Raw genomic sequence first — 17,537 nt, forward strand, 5'->3', positions numbered from 1 at the left:
TGGGACAGGACTGACAAAAGTCCTTCATTTTTATTTTTTTATTTTTTAGAAGTGGTTAACTAACCTACTCCAAGTCTTGTTTTGGCCCAGATGCCCTGCTAGGGGGATGCTATGGGCTAGAGTGAGGAGAAACTCTTTGAATTTCTGGGGCACTACCACCCTCCTAGTTGTACCAGGCTTGAGGTCTCTGGCATCAGTGTACAGGAGCCCCTCCTCCCTCCAAATCCTGTGGGTACCACTGACATTTCCTAGCTCCTCCTGAGCAGCTTGCTGTCTCAGGCCTGCAAGAGTGGGACACTCTCTTTGCCCTTTGGCACAGATCTTCCCTAGAGGGTCCCCCGGGCACAAGAGCTCTGGATGGTAAGGCCCCAGCTCTTTAGCCTCAGCTCCCTCTAAGGTGGTTGATTCCTCCTCCTGGGAAGAGGGGTCCTGTCTTTGGATCTGTTTGGAAGATGGTCCCCCAGTCTTCCTGCCTTTTCCCTTGGGAGGATGGTCCACTGTTTCAGGATCCAGCTCTCCTTTTTCCCTCTGAAGTCTGCTCCGTGCCCCAGTCTTGACATATGCCCGCTCAGGGATTCCAAGCATTGCTGTATGGGTCTTTAGCTCTATCTCAGCCCATGGGGAATGCTCAAGGTCATTCCCAAGCAGGCAATCTACAGGGATGGATGAGGACTCAACCACTACTTTCTGCCTTGCTACTCCCCCCCATTCAAAGTTTGTCATAGCCATGAGGTGGAACTTGGTCTCATTGTCAGCCTTAGTGACAGGATAAGACCCCCCTACCAGGAACTGAGTTGAGGGAACCAGGTGCTGAGACACCATAGTGATACTAGCCCCTGTATCCCTCAAGGCTTCTGTTTTTCCCCATTAATCACAGGGTGTAGGAGGCAGGCCTGGCTTGTAGTGGGTACCAGAGGTACTTACACCTTGTGCCAGGTCCAGTTATCCCGTATTAGTGTAGAAGAGGTGTTTCTAGCAGCTTAGGCTGATAGAAGGTAGCTATGGCAAAGCAGCTTAGGCTGAACTAGGAGACATGTAAAGCTCCTACTATACCACTGGTGTCATATGCACAATATCATAAGAAAACACAATACACAGTGTTACTAAAAATAAAGGTACTATGCCAAAAGTATCTCAGTGAGTACCCTCAGTATGAGGGTAAGAAATATACACAAGATATAGGTACACAAACCAAAATTATGCAGATAATAGCAAAAGGAAGTAATGCAAGCAATGTAAAGGTACAGTAGATTGCAATAGGAGCACATAGGTATAGGGGCAACACAAACCATATACTCCAAAAGTGGAATGCGAACCACGAATGGACCCCAAACCTATGTGTGCCCACATACTAAGTAACTTTGCACCCAACCTTCACCAGGTGAAGGTTAGACATATAGATGACTTATAAGTTACTTAAGTGCAGTGGTAAATGGCTGTGAAATAACGTGGACGTTATTTCACTCAGGCTGCACTGGCAGGCTTGTGTAAGAATTGTCAGAGCTCCCTAGGGGGTGGCAAAAGAAATGCTGCAGCCCATAGGGAGCTCCTGGAACCCCAATACCCTGTGTACCTCAGTACCATATACTAGGGAATTATATGGGTGTACCAGTATGCCAATGTGAATTGGTAAATTTAGTCACTAGCCTGTTAGTGACAAATTTGGAAAGCAGAGAGAGCATAACCACTGAGGTTCTGGTTAGAAGAGCCTCAGTGAGACAGTTAGGCACCACACAGGGAACACATACAGAGCACACACTTATGAGCACTGGGGCCCTACCTGGCAGTGTCCCAGTGACACATAGACTAAAACAACATATATACAGTGAAATATGGGGGTAACATGCCAGGCAAGATGGTACTTTCCTACACAGGGTGCTGCCTGTATTTGTTCATATTACTTGGACAGGCAGCACAGGTTAGATGTGCCACACTGTCAGTGACTAATGTTGCCCCTGTGGGAACACTGACATTGTCAGGCCACACCTCTCACCCTGTCTAGAGACTGGCAACTACATTTCCTGCAGGTTGACTGGAGGCATTTTTCTTGTTTTTACAGCCAGGCTCTCCTTGGTGCCCTTTTGTTTTACAGACATGGCACCAAGCCTTGTTGGGGTCAAAGTTCTTCCCTTTGTGCCCTCCCCTGGACTGTGAGTAGTCTCTGGCCCATTCTCCTGTGCAGATTTTTGGGGACGTTGAGAAGTCTCTTTATGGTTTTTACCCTGGCTCCCATCTTTCCCTTGGGGGTCTAATTGGCATCTTTCTTTTGGCCTCCCTCACCAGGGGTAGTTTTGGTCACCCTTTGTGAGAAAGTAGCCTCTTTCTAGCATGGTTACCCCCACTTTTGGCCTGTTTGTGAGTGTGTGTCAGTGTGTTTTTACTGTCTCACTGGGGTCCTGCTAGCCAGGACCCCAGTGCTCATAGTTTGTGGCCTAATGTATATGTCTGTGTAGTGCCTAACTGTGTCACTGAGGCTCTGCTAATCAGAACCTCAGTGCTTATGCTCTCTCTACTTTTAAATTAATCATTTACCAATTTCAATTGGCACAATGGACCCCCATTATAAGTCTCTAGTATATGGTACAGAGGTACCCAGGGCATTGGGGTTCCAGGAGATCCATATGGGCTGCATCATTTCTTTTGCCACCCATAAGGAGCTCAGACAAACCCTTACACAGGACTGCCATTACAGCCTGAGTGAAGTAGTGCACACACTATTTCACAGCCATTTTCACTGCACTTAAGTAACTTATAAGTCACCTATATGTCTAACCTTCACTTGCTGAAGGTTAGGTGCAAAGTTACTAAGTGTGAGGGCACCCTGGCACTAGCAAAGGTGCTCCCACATAGTCCAGTTCCATTTCCCCGGACTTTGTGAGTGCGGGGACGCCATTACACGCGTGCACTACATATAGGTCAATACCTATATGTAGCTTCACAATGGTAACTCCAAATATGGCAATGTAACATGCCTAAAATTATGGAATTGTCCCCCCATTCCAAATCTGGAATTGGGGAGTCAATTCCATGCATCCTGGGGGCTCCACCATGGACCCCAGTACTGCCAAACCAGCTCTCTGAGGCTTGCACTGCAGCTACAGCTGCTGCCACCTCACAGACAGGGTTCTGCCCTCCTGGGGTCTGGGAAGCCCAGTCCCAGGAAGGCAAAACAAAGCATTTCCTCTGAGAGTAGGGTGTTACATCCTCTCCCTTTGGAAATAGGTATTACAGGCTGGGGAGGGGTAGCCTCCCTCAGCCTCTGCGAATGCTTTGAAGGGCACAGATGGTGCCTCCTTGCATAAACCAGTCTACACCGATTCAGGGACCACTTATCCCCTGCTCTGGTGGGAAACTGGACAAAGGAAAGGGGAGTGACCACTCCCCTGTCCATCACCACCCCAGGGGTGGTGCCCAGAGCTCCTCCAGTGTGTCCCAGACTTCAGCCCTCTTGCTTTGCAAGGTGTGGGGGCACTCTGGAGGGCTCTGAGTGGCCTGTGCCAGCAGGCGACGTCAGAGACCCCTCCTGATAGGTCCATACCTGATAAAGTGGCCAATCTCCCTAGGGCTATTTAGGGCCTCTCCTGTGGGTTCTCTTCAGATTCTGCTTGCAAGTTTCCTTCAGGAATTGTCTGCAACAACTTCAGACTCTTCTGACCTCTGATCAACCGCAGCCTGCTCCAAGAAACGCTGTAACTGCAACAAAGTGTCTACAAGAGACACTTTTCTTCAGCAACCTCAACTCCAAGTCAGCAACTGCAACAGTTTCCATGGTGTGCATGCTCTGGGGACTCCCTGTCTTCATCCTGCACCAGAAGGACCGAATAAATCTCCTGTGGAGTGACGGAGTCACTCCCCTGCTCCAAGCAGGCACCTTCCAAGGCGACGACCGGTACCCTGGGACTCCTCTCACGGTGACAAGCATGCTCCTAAGGACACAGAGCATAGACATCATCGACATAGACTGTCCAGATGTCCTACAGGCGCAATGTGGAGGAGGTAAGACCTTGCCTTCCCCAAGAACTATGGTACCCCTGTGTGTTGTGTCTTCTTTGCCTCCTGAGGCCTCTGTGCACTCTTTGCAAAATTCCTTCATGCACAGCCTGGTCCAGGTCCCCGGCACTCTACTCTGTGATGCTCAACTCACTGAGTTGTTCTCCGGCGGCGTGGGACCTTCTTTTGTTGTGCTGCATCACCTGCGTTTTGCACCTCCTTTAAACCTGGATCCTGCAGCTTATGGGGGTGCTGGCTGGCATCCTGAGGGCTCACGAAAGTGATGAGAGTCCCCTCTTCCTCCCCACACAGGGTTAAGGCCCCCAGGTCCCTCCTGGGTCCATCCAGTGCCATTTTGATGAAAAATGTACTTTTGCCGTAGCCAAGGTGTGTTGGTGCCTTCCAACACGAAATCTCGTCTGCAACAATCTTCATGCTGTGGGACATCTTTTGCATCATGCAGGAACCTGCTGGCATCTTTGTAAGGTGCATTTCTGTAGTCTTCAACTAACCGGGGACTCTTCTTTTGCACCCTCTTCTTGGTTGGCAGGGGCTCCTGTCCTTCCTGGTACTTCTGGACTTGGTCCCCTTCCTTTGCAGATCTTCAGGTCCAATAATCCAGCAGTTGTTCTTTGCAGATTTGGTTGGCTGCTGCAAAATCCCCAAAACGAGGTGTAGTGTGTCCTAAGGAAACTTGCAGTACTTTACTTCTGCTTTTCTGGGTTCTGGGGTGGGGTAATTTACTTACCTTTACTGTATTCTTACTCTCCCAGCAATTCTGCACACACTACACTTGTCTAGGGGGGAATTTGTGATTCACATTCCACTTTTTTAGTATATGGTTTGTGTTGCCACCAGACCTATTTTCTCCCATTGCATTCTATAGGATCTCCTACTGTTTGCATTGTTCTATGTCTATTTACTTGTCTAATTTTGGTGTCTAGTTGTGTATAATACTTACCTCCAGAAGGAGTATTGTCTCTAAGATATTTTTGGTACTGTGTCACCCAAATAAATACCTTTATTTTTGGTAACACTGAGCATTGTCTTTACTTGTGTATAAGTACTGTGTAACTATAAGCGGTATTGCATGAGCTTTGCATGTCTCCTAGTTCAGCCTAAGCTACTCTGCTATAGCTACCTCTATCAGCCTAAGCTGCTAGAACACTACTACATTCACTAACTAGGGATAACTGGACCTGGTGTAAGTACCCAAGGTACCCACTATAAACCAGGCCAGCCTGGTTTGACCCAATGATCTGCCTTACGTCCCAATTCTTGAGGGGAAAGTGGACCCAGATCTACCAGATGTTGATGTAGCCTATCATTGGAACAATTACTTAACAGATGGTCTTTCACAAATTAATTATACAGCCCATCATAATCTTGCACCTTTTGCCCAGCTAACCAACCACCCAGCATTTTTACTGAATAGTTCACAAAGCCAACACAGGTTTGGCTCAGGGAATTTCGAGCCTCCCTGAACTTTATTCGTTACTCTTCAGTTGTAAATCCAAAGCCCTCAATCAGGGTACCCTCCATGAGGTCCTAGGATTTAGAATCTGCCTCACTGAGTGTCAGGAGCCTATACCTGCACTTACCTGAGAATAACTCCCATAACAGTGTGCCCCAGTGTTTCTTTTCAATATCCCTTCCAATGCAGGCTCTTTCAAAGGCAGAAAACCATTTCCCTATATCATCTCCTTCAGTGAAGGAAGGGACAACTCCTTTTGGGAGTTTAATGTTGAAAGATTTATCTTTCAGCACTTGGATGCTGCCACCAGAGATGGGTGCCAAGCCCAACTCTTTTCTTTGTTTTTCCATCTCCAAAAGCTGCCTTTCTAAAGCCAGTCTTTTGGTCAGCTGGCAAGTTCCAGGTCTCTTTCTGTGGATGCTTTAGAGCTGTTGTGGAAAGAGGAGCTACCCTCATCCCCCATCTCCACAGGGGGATGATCCTTTTCATACTGGGCCACCAGAAACCTAGGTTTCTCTGTTTTGGGGCTTTTTCCCGATTGAATCTTGTATAGTCTGCAGAGTCCTCTTAATTGGTCTTTGGTATATGCCTCATAAGGTTCCAGGTTAAGCTCCTCGGTTTGGCAAGGACACAGCGGGGCACATTGCTCATGTAGTCATGCCCTCACATATAGTATGGTGCATCCTGCCTTAGGGCAGTAAGGCCTACCGGAGGGGTGACTTACACATAACATATGCAGTGTAGGATGGACAGGCACCACCTTTTTAGGTTTGCCCCAGTACACTTAGCCTGCAGTGGCAGTGCTGGGTGCATCTGAATGCAGGGCCTTGGAGGGGGCACAATCAGTGCTGCTGCTCTCAGGGGCCTACCCCTAATATCCCATGCCCTGGGTACTGGGGTACCCATTTACTAGGGACTTAGAGTGATATGTAGGAGTGTATCTAATTGTGCCAAGCATCACAACAGATTTAGGGAAACAGCTCTGGCCCAGGGAATCTGGTTAGCAGGGGCCCTGGGCACTACAAATTCTAAGACACATCAACATCAGGCAAAAAGTGGGGGCTAACCATGCAACAAAGAGGCCTCCCCTCACAATCACTTACTGCTCATCTACAGCTGAAAGCATTCCTTCCTCACTTCAAGGGCTAAGTGTTTCTCATCAAAACAGACAATATGACTACAGTGTATTATCTGCAAAAATGTGGGGGAGCATCATGTCATCTCAGCTGTCTCAACTAGCCCACACCATCTGGAGGTATGCTGTCAAACTTTAGCAGCAGAACTCCATCCACCATCCTTTTGTTTTGTTAAAGTTGCCCAATAGGCCAGAGAGTACCCAGAGGTGGGTCCCTTGGTCACTGTGCCACTGGATTCAAGGTAGTCTCGCTGAGGAGGGGTGATATCCCAAAACCGTTCCCAGGATGCTTGTTTCCCATCCAGGGAGGGCCAGGCCTGGCAGTTGGGATGGACTGTTGCCATAGGGAACAGGTTCAAAACCGATTTGCATACAGCTGGATCCAAACTGGGGTATCATGGTGAGCAAAATAACAATGGATTAAACACAGATCTATGACTGGGGATGAGTGTTTGAAAAGTTTCAGCACTCTGTCCATCATCATTATGTGTAGCTGTAGTAGGCTGTCAAATACAGCATTCACCTTTTAGCAGAGTATATATCAGGGGTGGACAGCAACTTTGTGGACCTCCCCATCAGCAGATGACAACAAGTCCACAAGTGGGAGCTCAACTCACAACTTCTCAACCCATTCTTCCAACAATGGGGTTACCCAGACATAGACCAATTCGCCCTTGCAGAAAATGCTAAGTGCTCAAACTTTGCCTCTAGGTTCCCGCACCTACAGTCAAGGGGCAATGCACTATGGATGAGCTGGTCAGAGATATTTTCTAATGTTTTTCCACCTCTCCCACTGCTTACATTTGCGATTCACAAACTTCAACAGACTTCCCTAACCCTCATCTTGGTAGATCCTACATGGGCCAGACAACCATGAATCACCACACTCCTGGAATCTTCAGTAGTCCCACACCAGATGCTTCTCAATTGGCAGGACATTCTAACCCAAAAGCAGGGAGCAGTAAGGCATCCAAACCCTAGATCTCTCAGTCTAGCATTATGGCTCCGGAGGTCTTAGAGTTTGGATATTTAAATCTATCTCAACAGTGTATGGATATTCCTAAGGAGACAAGAAGACCCACTGATAGAGCTTGTTATGGGGCAAAGTGGAAACGTTCCTTTCACTATTGACATTCAAAACATATTGATCCTGTAACAGCAATGCTCAAAATATTGTCTGCTACCTACTCTATTTATATACCTCTGGGTTAGATTTCTCTTCTGTAAGACTAGTGGCAGTCACTGAATATCTACAAAATAAACAAAGCGTTTCTAGAGGGCCCCAAAACAGTTATCGTGCATAGGGTCCCCCTTACCCCTGTCTGAAATCTCAATATTCAACTAACAAGTTTAATGGTGTAATGCTACCTGTATTTAACCACCTATTACATCTTGACCACGGACTCCATTTTGTGCTTAGCTTAGCTTCAAATGCCATCACATCAATGGCGCAGGTATTTGTCCACACTCAGCTTGTTTGCAGCTTGTTTTCTACATTGAACGTGCTTTCACTCTTCTCACCAGAGAAGGGAACATATCATGGGGGATGCAACAATGATAAAAGAATACAAGGATGAGAATGTTTATAGCAGAGAGGAGTATGCACATTGGGACTAGCCAATTCTTTTGTGTGTTTTCAACACAGAACAAGTACAGCCAGCGCTTGAATTTCAGAACTTACTCAAAGGGAGGGGGAAGGTTACTAGAACCTTCCTCTTGAGTTGGTTTAAGGTATGTAAGGTGGTGAAACTGGACACTGAGGCAGAAGGAACTCATTTTTGAGGGTGGACACACTGCTCATAAATATAATAGTCTCATTGGAGAATATTTTGCCTGCCTCAGCTGTCCAGAGTTCCACAGCTCGACATTGGCAAGGACAAGGATGATGTTGGATTCAATCCCCATGGTAATGCATTTTTATTTCTTAATTATCTAGTTTTGCTGTGTGCATGAATACATATATCTATCTAACGATATATATATATATATATATATATATATATATATATATATATATATATACACACACACACACACACACACACACACAGCATAAGTACTCATTGTTGATATATTGGACTTATTCTGCTTATTATTATTCAACTGCTGTGATTATTTTAGTATCTGCACATGTTTTGCTGCATTCAAGTTAAATGCCCATGTTCATTTTTTTGTATGCTCTAGTTTTAGACCTGGAAAGTGCCTTAATAAATTCATTAGTCAGACTAAGAGTGCAGCATTCTTTGCATTCTTTAGCCTTGTTCCCTTTTAATTTGAAGCCAAGCAGAACAATTTGGTGTAATTGTTTGCAGGATACGAAGTAGAAGATTTAAAAGTGAAAACTGTTTGGCAAAATGTCAAATGTGGTTTCCCAGGTTCCAAATGACATACCAGGGTAAGAAAAGGGTTGGGAAAAGCACCCTCTGATGTTCTTGCAAATGAATGGACTTGTGGAGCAGGATTATGTGAAAATTGAGCCAGATGTCTTATCCATGCTGAGCCAAAAAATCTTTTACTCTGTTTACATAAAGTACCAGTAGAACAGGGATGTGATCTATCTATTTTAGGCAGACGGGGCTGGATCCTGTTATCTGCTTATAGAAAAATGCATAAAAGGTATGTGCAGTTAGAACAAGAAAAACAGCAATTAGAGAGGCAGCTAGTTGAAGCTAAAATATAATGGTTAATAAAAAAATGGTATCTTGTCATAATAAGGTAAAGCAAGATAAAGGGATACTTACCAATCTGTCTACAAAAAGGCAGCTGTTTGCGTTGCCCAATACAGATATTGGGGACGTAGGGGTAGAGTCAATCAAAAGAAAGTTCATTTAGCTAATACTAAAGCAGGGTTAAATTGGGATCCAGACATCTGGGACATTAATATCTGGGACTCCACCGATTTGTACAGATTCCAGTAATAAGTCACTTAAAGGTGGGGGCCAGCTTGAGCTAGACTAACAGAAAGTGGTTTGTGCACAGCCTATATTTAGATAGAAAATACAGGGCACCCCACAAAACCGGGAGTGGGGGTGGTTTGAGATGCACTCCCTAGAAGATTCTAAACAACAGTAAGTCAATGATATCATAGACAGATTCAAGCAGAGATCTGGGGAAACATTACTTACATGGATGGTGTGATCACTTGATACAGAAGCCTGTGGAGTAATGTTAGATATGGGAGATGCTCCTAAGTTTTGTATTCTTAGCACCGACCTCATAATACAGGAGCAGTTTAGGGGTTATCAGGGTAACCAATAGATCAACCTAGTGTAGCTAGCAGTCGTGGGGTGTAACCATAAGTATCCTACAGAATCAGACTGGCCAAAAAATGACAAGCCGTGGTACACCTTAAGAGATGCAGTACAGAGGATTAAGGAGAACGGAATGAAAACTGCTATTTTCCTGGGTGATGCTCACCGTCTGTTAGACGGACCGCTCTCTGTGTCAGTGCAAAATAATTTTTTTTGCCTTACTCCTCCATCTTACAAGCAAATATTAATAACTCTCCTAATTAATCAGTCAGGGCAGGCATTGAAAGATGTACTGGAGGCAGTTCGCTAGTTAGAAGGAGACTGGACAAAAACTTAGAGATTCGCAAGGTCTGAGGGTCACACAGATAATAACAGAGTATCTAGGAGAGACATGTTTATGGCATTACTCACAAATGGTATCAAGAAGGAGCAGATTGATGTGATACATACCAAAAGGTTGTGGGAGATGTACCGTAACTGAGGCTGGATAGACAGGAGGGCAGCAGGAAAGTGAATAAGCAGGATAATAAACCAGTGAATTGGGGCCAGCCACAGATGAAGGAGGAAGGAAAGGGAAGGAAGAAAAATGTTTCTTCACGAGGGAAAGAGGAGAAAAAGTTGGACAGCCATTGGTTAGCTGCTGAATACAGGGAAGGAGAGGAATCTCCTTGTAGATATGAGAGCATATATCCAGACCTGACTTGGGAAAATGTTGATAGGTTTAAATCAAATTAGGAAACAGGCCAAGCTCCGGTACAGGGATGGGCTCGTAAAGATAACATACCCCATGTTAATTTAAAAATTCACTAGAAGCACAAAAATATTAGAGGGTCTGGGCATTACTTGACACTGGAGCGGAGGCCTCCTTAATTTGTGGAAATCCCAAAAAGTTTACAGGTCAGCACTACACCATCATAGGGTTGGGTGGCAAGCAAACCCCTGCAGTGCAGACTACTGTTCAAATGAAAATAGGGAGAATGCCAAAAAGAGAATATGCTGTTTTGATTGTGCCTCTCCTAGAGTATATACAGGGAATTGACATTCTGAAGGGGATGACTTTGTACTTAGATTATGGTTGTTATCAATTTGGAATAAGACATTACATTTCAGTGGCAGCAGCAAGGGTGGGTCATCTGAAGATACCGCCGGTTAAGGTGCCCTCCAGCCACCAAGGTGGTTCATTTGCAACAATACAGAATTGTGGGAGGGTATGAGGAAATAAGTGAGACTATACAGGAGTTGATGGAAGCAGGTGTGGTGGCTCCAGTCACCACTGAATGGAACAATCCTCTGTGGCCCGTGCGCCGACCGGATGGGTGCTAAAGAATGACTATTGATTACTGCGAATTGAACAACTATACACCCCCTTTGACTGCTGCAGTCCCTGACACCATCACTTTGATTGAGAGAATACAAAAACATAAAGGGACCTGGGATGCAACCACTGATATTGCCCATGCTTTCTTTTCTATACCATTGGACCCTGAGAGTCAGGACCAATTTGCTTTCTCGTTGAATGGCAGGCATTTCCGAATGCTAAGACTTTTCCAAGGGTATGTACAATGTACATAGCTCCACCATCTGTCACCGGCTGGTCGCAGAACACTTGGATGAAGTATCTGTCATTCCAGGGGTGCGGCTGTCTCATTATATCGATTATGTGATAATTCAGGGAGAGACACAAGAACAGGTGCAGGCTCAGTTGGACAGGGTTGTGGAACTCTTGCAGCGCAAAGGGTGGATGATTAATCCAGGTAAGACACAAGGACCCTCTCAAAATGTGACATTTCTAGGAATCCAGTGGTGTCAGCAACATAGAGAGGTGTTGCTGTAGGCAAAAGAAAAAATATTTGAATTTGCCACTACCCGTAATAAGCAGGATTCTCAGCGATTCATTGGACTTTTTGGCTTTTGGAGACAGTATATCCCTCACATGAGTTAGATTTTGGCCCCTTTGTTCAAAGTGACAACAAAGAAACATGAGATTGAATGGGGAGGGCAGCAGAAGTGTGAGTTTCACTTGGCAAAGGAGGCGATTCAGCAGGCTTTAGACTTATGGCCAGTACAGAAGGAGACATTGAGTTACATGTAGCTGTATTTGTAAATTGGAGTATATGGCAAAAGCAGGGATGAAAGAGTGTGCCCCTGGGTTTCTGGACCAAAAAGCTGCCAGATGCTGGAGAGTGATATACTCCCTTTAAGAAACAATATATTGGTCATTTTGTGATTCTGAGACCTGAGATTCCAATAATGCAGTAGGTGATAAGTTCACCTAAAACTCACCAAATAGGACATGCACAAGAGGCCAGTAAAATTCAGTGGAAGTGGTACCTATTGGACAGGGCCTTAGTGGCAGGGACAGCAGCCCTGCATGAACAGGGGGCACAGGCCCCCATGAAGGATGATGAGGGTGCAGGAAGTACCAGAGATAAAAGAGTCACCAGTGAGGTGGGGTGAGCCATTTTAATCCTTTCCCCTAAGGATAGTAACCATGTATGGTTTACCAATGGTTCAGTCAAGTATGTGGAGTTCAAAAGACACTGGACGGCAGTGTCATATAACCCAGTCACCAAGAAGTTGCTATCAACTACAGTAGAAGGGAAGAGTAGTCAATATGCAGAATTGTATGCTGTATATCAGGGCCTGAAACAAGAATTCCCTGGGACCTGTCACATTTATATTGATTCTTGCTCTACCGACAATGGGTTAGCCACCTGGCTTCCCACATGGCATGCATATAACTGGCAAATACATTTTAAGGAGTTGTGGGGCAAAGAATTGTGGCAAGAAATTTGGGAAATGCTAGAGCAAAGTACTGTTGCTGTGTATCATGTAGAAGCCTACTGTCCCACCGACTCACTAGAACAATGGTTTAATTGCCTTGCAGGTGACAAAGCCAAAATCTCAGAGGCAGAAGTGGTGACATGGGTTTCTGACTTGGTGGGGATGACTAAGTGGGTGCACCAAAAATGTGGACATCTGGGAGAGAAGGCCACTAACAGGCGGGCAGAGATTAGAGGAATGCACAATCCCCAAGACTTGATAAAAACAGCGATCATGCAGTGTCCTGTTTGTTAACACACACAACAGAGATCTGTCCTGCAAATTGTCAAAGGTCAGTTGGGGAGAGGGAAGTTGCTGGGGCAGATATAGCAGATTGATTATATTGGGACACTACCGACTAGTTGTGGGTGTCAATACGCTTGCACAGTAGTGGGCACTTAGGACCATAGTTATACTTTTTGCCGCAAAAGTGCACAAACGCAGTTTTACAGCAAAAAGTATAGCGCCGGCTTGCGTCATTCCAAAGCACCAGCCAAGTGCCAAATTTATGAATGCCGAAAGCCGGCGCTCAGGTTGGGCAAGTGTTAGAAAAAGTGATGTTAGCCGGGTGGGGGTGGCGGTACGGGTGAAGGGGGATTTGCCTCAATAATGACACTAGGCTGGTTGGGGCAAAAACATCTATACTACATGACTCCTGTCTCATAAAAGACAGGAGTCATGCCTGCAACCCCAATGGCCAGCACATGGGACCATAGTCCCCTGGCCATTGCACCTAGTGCCATGCAGGGGGGCCCATTTCAGGGCCCCCATTGGCACCTAAAATCTTCTTTTTTTAAATACTTACCTATATTTACCCTACTTACCTTAGATCCCCCATCCTCTGGTGTCCTCTGGTGTGGGTGGGGGTGTTCCTAGGGCTTGGGGTGGGCACCTGTGGCCCATTCCATGGTGTTTCACCATGGAAATGAGTCCACAGGTCCCATAACGCCTGGTCTGACACAGGCATTAAATAATGGTGCAAAGCAAGCTTTGCACCCTTATTTAACCCCTCCTCCCACCCATGCGTCATTTTAGCACAGGGATAGATATGGGGGTATGGGGATAGCACCATTATTTAGATGGGAATGCCTACCTTGCATCTCATTGACGTAAGGTAGGTGCACACATCCAAAGAATTGTGCTAACTCCAATATTTTGACACAAGATGTGTCTAGCATCAAAATATAAATATGGAGATAAGTTAGCGCCAATTTTGCGTAAAAAATGACGCAAATTCAGCGCAAACATAGTATAAATCTGCCCCTTGTTCTGGTTACCTGATTGATGTACCTTGCAAATGTGCCACTCAGTTTCATACCATCAAAACTCTGGACTTGTAAATGTTGTATTATGGAGTCCCACTCCAAGTCCAAAGTGACAATGGGTCACATTTCAAAGGAAAATTGGTGCCTTGATCTATATGCCTTAAAAACCTACTGATTGAAACCAAGAGACATGCCACTTGTTGAAACAGGTGTTGGAATACAGATTCACCCAGAGCATTTCAGATTGATTGCTCCCAGACCTGGGTTGGCACTCAAAGGTATGCATGTCTGGGAGAGAATTACAAACTGTTCTTTTGAATAGTGGAGACACTGACTTAATACAACCTGGAGGAAGAATTGCACAGATCGTAATTATCCCAGTGTATGAGAAATAGTGAAAAAGGGAACTTTCCCAGCACTTCTAACAGTGCGTGGGGAGGGAGGTTTTGGCTCAACTGACAAAAACCCTGTGTAACGGGGTTATTGGATCCCTGGAGGCTCCCGTGCAAGTGGGGCCGATGGAGAAGTGTCCCGGGGGCGCTTCAGAGAGCGTTGCGCTGTTACGGCACAATGTAGAAAGGAAACAGGAAGAGGAGCGCGGGTGTTTGAAGAGGGGCGCGGTGGAAAAGAGGACGCGGACAGGCAGAAGGAGAGAGACGACTGTACAGAGGTGACAGGGAGAACAAGGACGTCAAGAGGAGACGGAGAGGAGACCGGGGAGAGCCGCATACCGACGGAAGCGAGGAAGGACGACAGCGGCCGAATTCACCTTTGGAACCCGACAGGCTGCCATGTCCCTGGAGGGATGTGGCTAGAGCAGGTACGTGCCCGCATACGGGCTAAGAGCACTTTTGGGGTAAATCAGATACACAAAGGCGGGACGGGAGAAGAGAAGAACGAAAACACAAAGGGAGAAAGTAGAATATTAACTTTAGTGAAAGGCAAGGGAAATATCTCTAATTCATTGCCTGTGAAATGAACGTGCATGTTCAAACACTAATTCTTGGACCTTTTTGTTTATAAGCACGCACACCAATTCACTAGGGAAGAACCACCCATAGAGAGAACAGACATATCACAGAGGGTGCACAGTTGTTTTCACTTCCCTCCTCACGCACCCTAACCCTACCAGATATAAATAAATGATAAAAACTCCAGACCTATCTCCTGTTTCTATATCCTGTTTCTATATCCTGTGTTTTCCATCTCACTCCTGAGTGACATCCCAAGGATTCCGAAGAATACCTGGAAGAAAACCAAGTAGAGACCATTAAAAGTGAAAGACAAGGGAAAAAAGAGAGTACATAACTGAAGAAGGAACAAGAGAACTTAGGAAAATAAGAAAAATGAGAAAAGAGAAGAGAGAAGAGAGAGACTAGAAAAACTGAGACACAAAGAGGACTTTTTGAACTCCTTAACCGAGTACCAGAAGGACGGTGACCTAAAAATAATAAAGAAAAGTGGCATAGTGTATACTGTCATCCACATTCTTTACCATGTGAAACCTTGTGAATAGACTGAATTAGAGAAAGGGAAGATTTCTAATAGACTAGCCCACTACAGCCTTGAGCTAAGTCGTGGGTAGAATCCCCAAATCAGCCTCCTGAACCAGCAGAAATCATAGCAAAGAACAAAGACAATGTCCTGTTTGTCATGAAACGTTATTTGTGAGATTGTCATACATGTCTCTTTTATAGATCATACTACCAAGTGTCTTTGTGCTAGCTGTTAAACGTGGTCTCCCTTCGGGCGTGTGCATATGAGGTCGGGAGGGACCGAAAGTCCCAAGCTCCGAAATGATCGACACCTTTACTGCACCTGACCGAAAATGTTTGGACCCATCTAGCACGAGCCATGGCCAACAGATCGGACTTCTGTATGTCCAACATGAAAACTGTTGATGTTATATCAACTTGTCTGGTCAACATGTGAACTCCTGCCAGTGTTTTGCTGCAGATCTTTAATGCCACCAACAAAGATGGAGCAGTTAAAAAAAGAGACGTGTTGTCACACTTCTCCTTGTATGAATACTGCAGGTTTTGCCAAGAGGTAACGGATGAGAATTGGGACAACCTAACTCAAGTGATTACTTACAATATCACTACCAATGATGTCTGCTACACCGTAACTTGTGATTCTCACAAAATCGGAAACTGTGCTCAAATGCGCCTGGAGACAACAACGGGGTCTCCTCAAGAGATTCCATGGGAACAACAAGTACTGTCTCAGCATAGGAACAATGAAACTTGTAAGAATATGGAAAATAGCATGTTTTGCCAACATATTGTGACTGCTGCTAGCCACATCAAGCATGTCAAACTACCAGTGGGGTGGTTGTTCTCTTGTGGAAATACCACTTATACATACATTCATGCCAATATAACAGGTGGACTGTGTGCTTTTACGCAGTTAGGACTCATGATGTTTCCAATTCACTCTGTACATACTCGTTATCCAAGGGAAACAGTTCAATTAAGCAAAGTCTGTGACTCTGAAATTCAATTAAACGCTGCTGTGCCGCGGACGAAGTGATCTCGTCCAAGGCACCGGTTCCCCGGTGCCTTGGACGAGATCATCTCGTCCTGCTATGGGCCCTCGGGGGGAGCGCACACCCCTCCCCTGGGCAGGGATGGAAGGGGAATCGCTCCCCCTTCCACCCCTGCCCCCCCGTGACTCCCCTGTGACTCCCCTGTGGCATCTGATGATGTCAGCGCGGCCTTCCCTCCGGCGCTGGAAGCTCAGCTTCCAACGCCCGATCGGAGGAGAAATGCTTTTCTCCTCCGATCACGTGGAGGGGGCGGAGAAGCCTGAAAGGAGAGGAAAGGCCTTTCCTCTCCTTTCAGGCTTCTCTGAGCATTTCTGCTGCCATGATCGTGATGCGACCGGGCAGGAGAAATGTCACTAGACACCAGGGAATTTTTTTTTTTGAACAATTACTGATAAGGGGAGCGGCCCCTTCGGCAAGGGCCGCTCCTAGGGGGGCAATTTATTTATTTGTATTTCTGCCGCCCCTTGGGGGCAGAAACCCCCCTAGGCACCAGGGCAAATGTTGTTTATTGTTTTTTTTTTTTTTTTTTTTATGGTTGGGGAGCGACCCCCTTGGGCAAGGGTCGTTCCGGGGGTGGGGGGCAAATTATTATTAGGCCATTTCCGCCCTACCCGGGGGAAGATCGGCCGGCGATCTGCCCCGGGGGGGGGGGGGGGGGGGCAGAAACCACTAGACACCAGGGAATATTTTTTTGTGTGCACTATTTCAAGTAAGGGGAGCAGCCCCTTGGGCAAGGGCTGCTCCTCGGGGGTAAATTATTTCTAGGCCATTTCTGCCCCCGGGGGCGGCAGGAATCGACTAGACAACAGGGAAAATTTTATTTATTGTTTTTTTGTGTTTTTTTTTATGTTTGGGGAGCGACCCCTTGGGCAAGGGTCGCTCCGGGGGAGGGGGGCAAATTATTATTAGGCCATTTCTGCCCCCACAGGTAGGCACTTTGCAAAAAACACCTCTGTTTTCTGTAGAAAGTTGTGATGTGTCCACGTTGTGTTTTGGAGCATTTCCTGTTGCGGGCACTATGCTTACCCACACAAGTGAGGTATCATTTTTA

This window comes from Pleurodeles waltl, chromosome 6, assembly GCF_031143425.1.
Source record: "Pleurodeles waltl isolate 20211129_DDA chromosome 6, aPleWal1.hap1.20221129, whole genome shotgun sequence".
In the NCBI taxonomy this organism is placed as follows: domain Eukaryota; kingdom Metazoa; phylum Chordata; class Amphibia; order Caudata; family Salamandridae; genus Pleurodeles; species Pleurodeles waltl.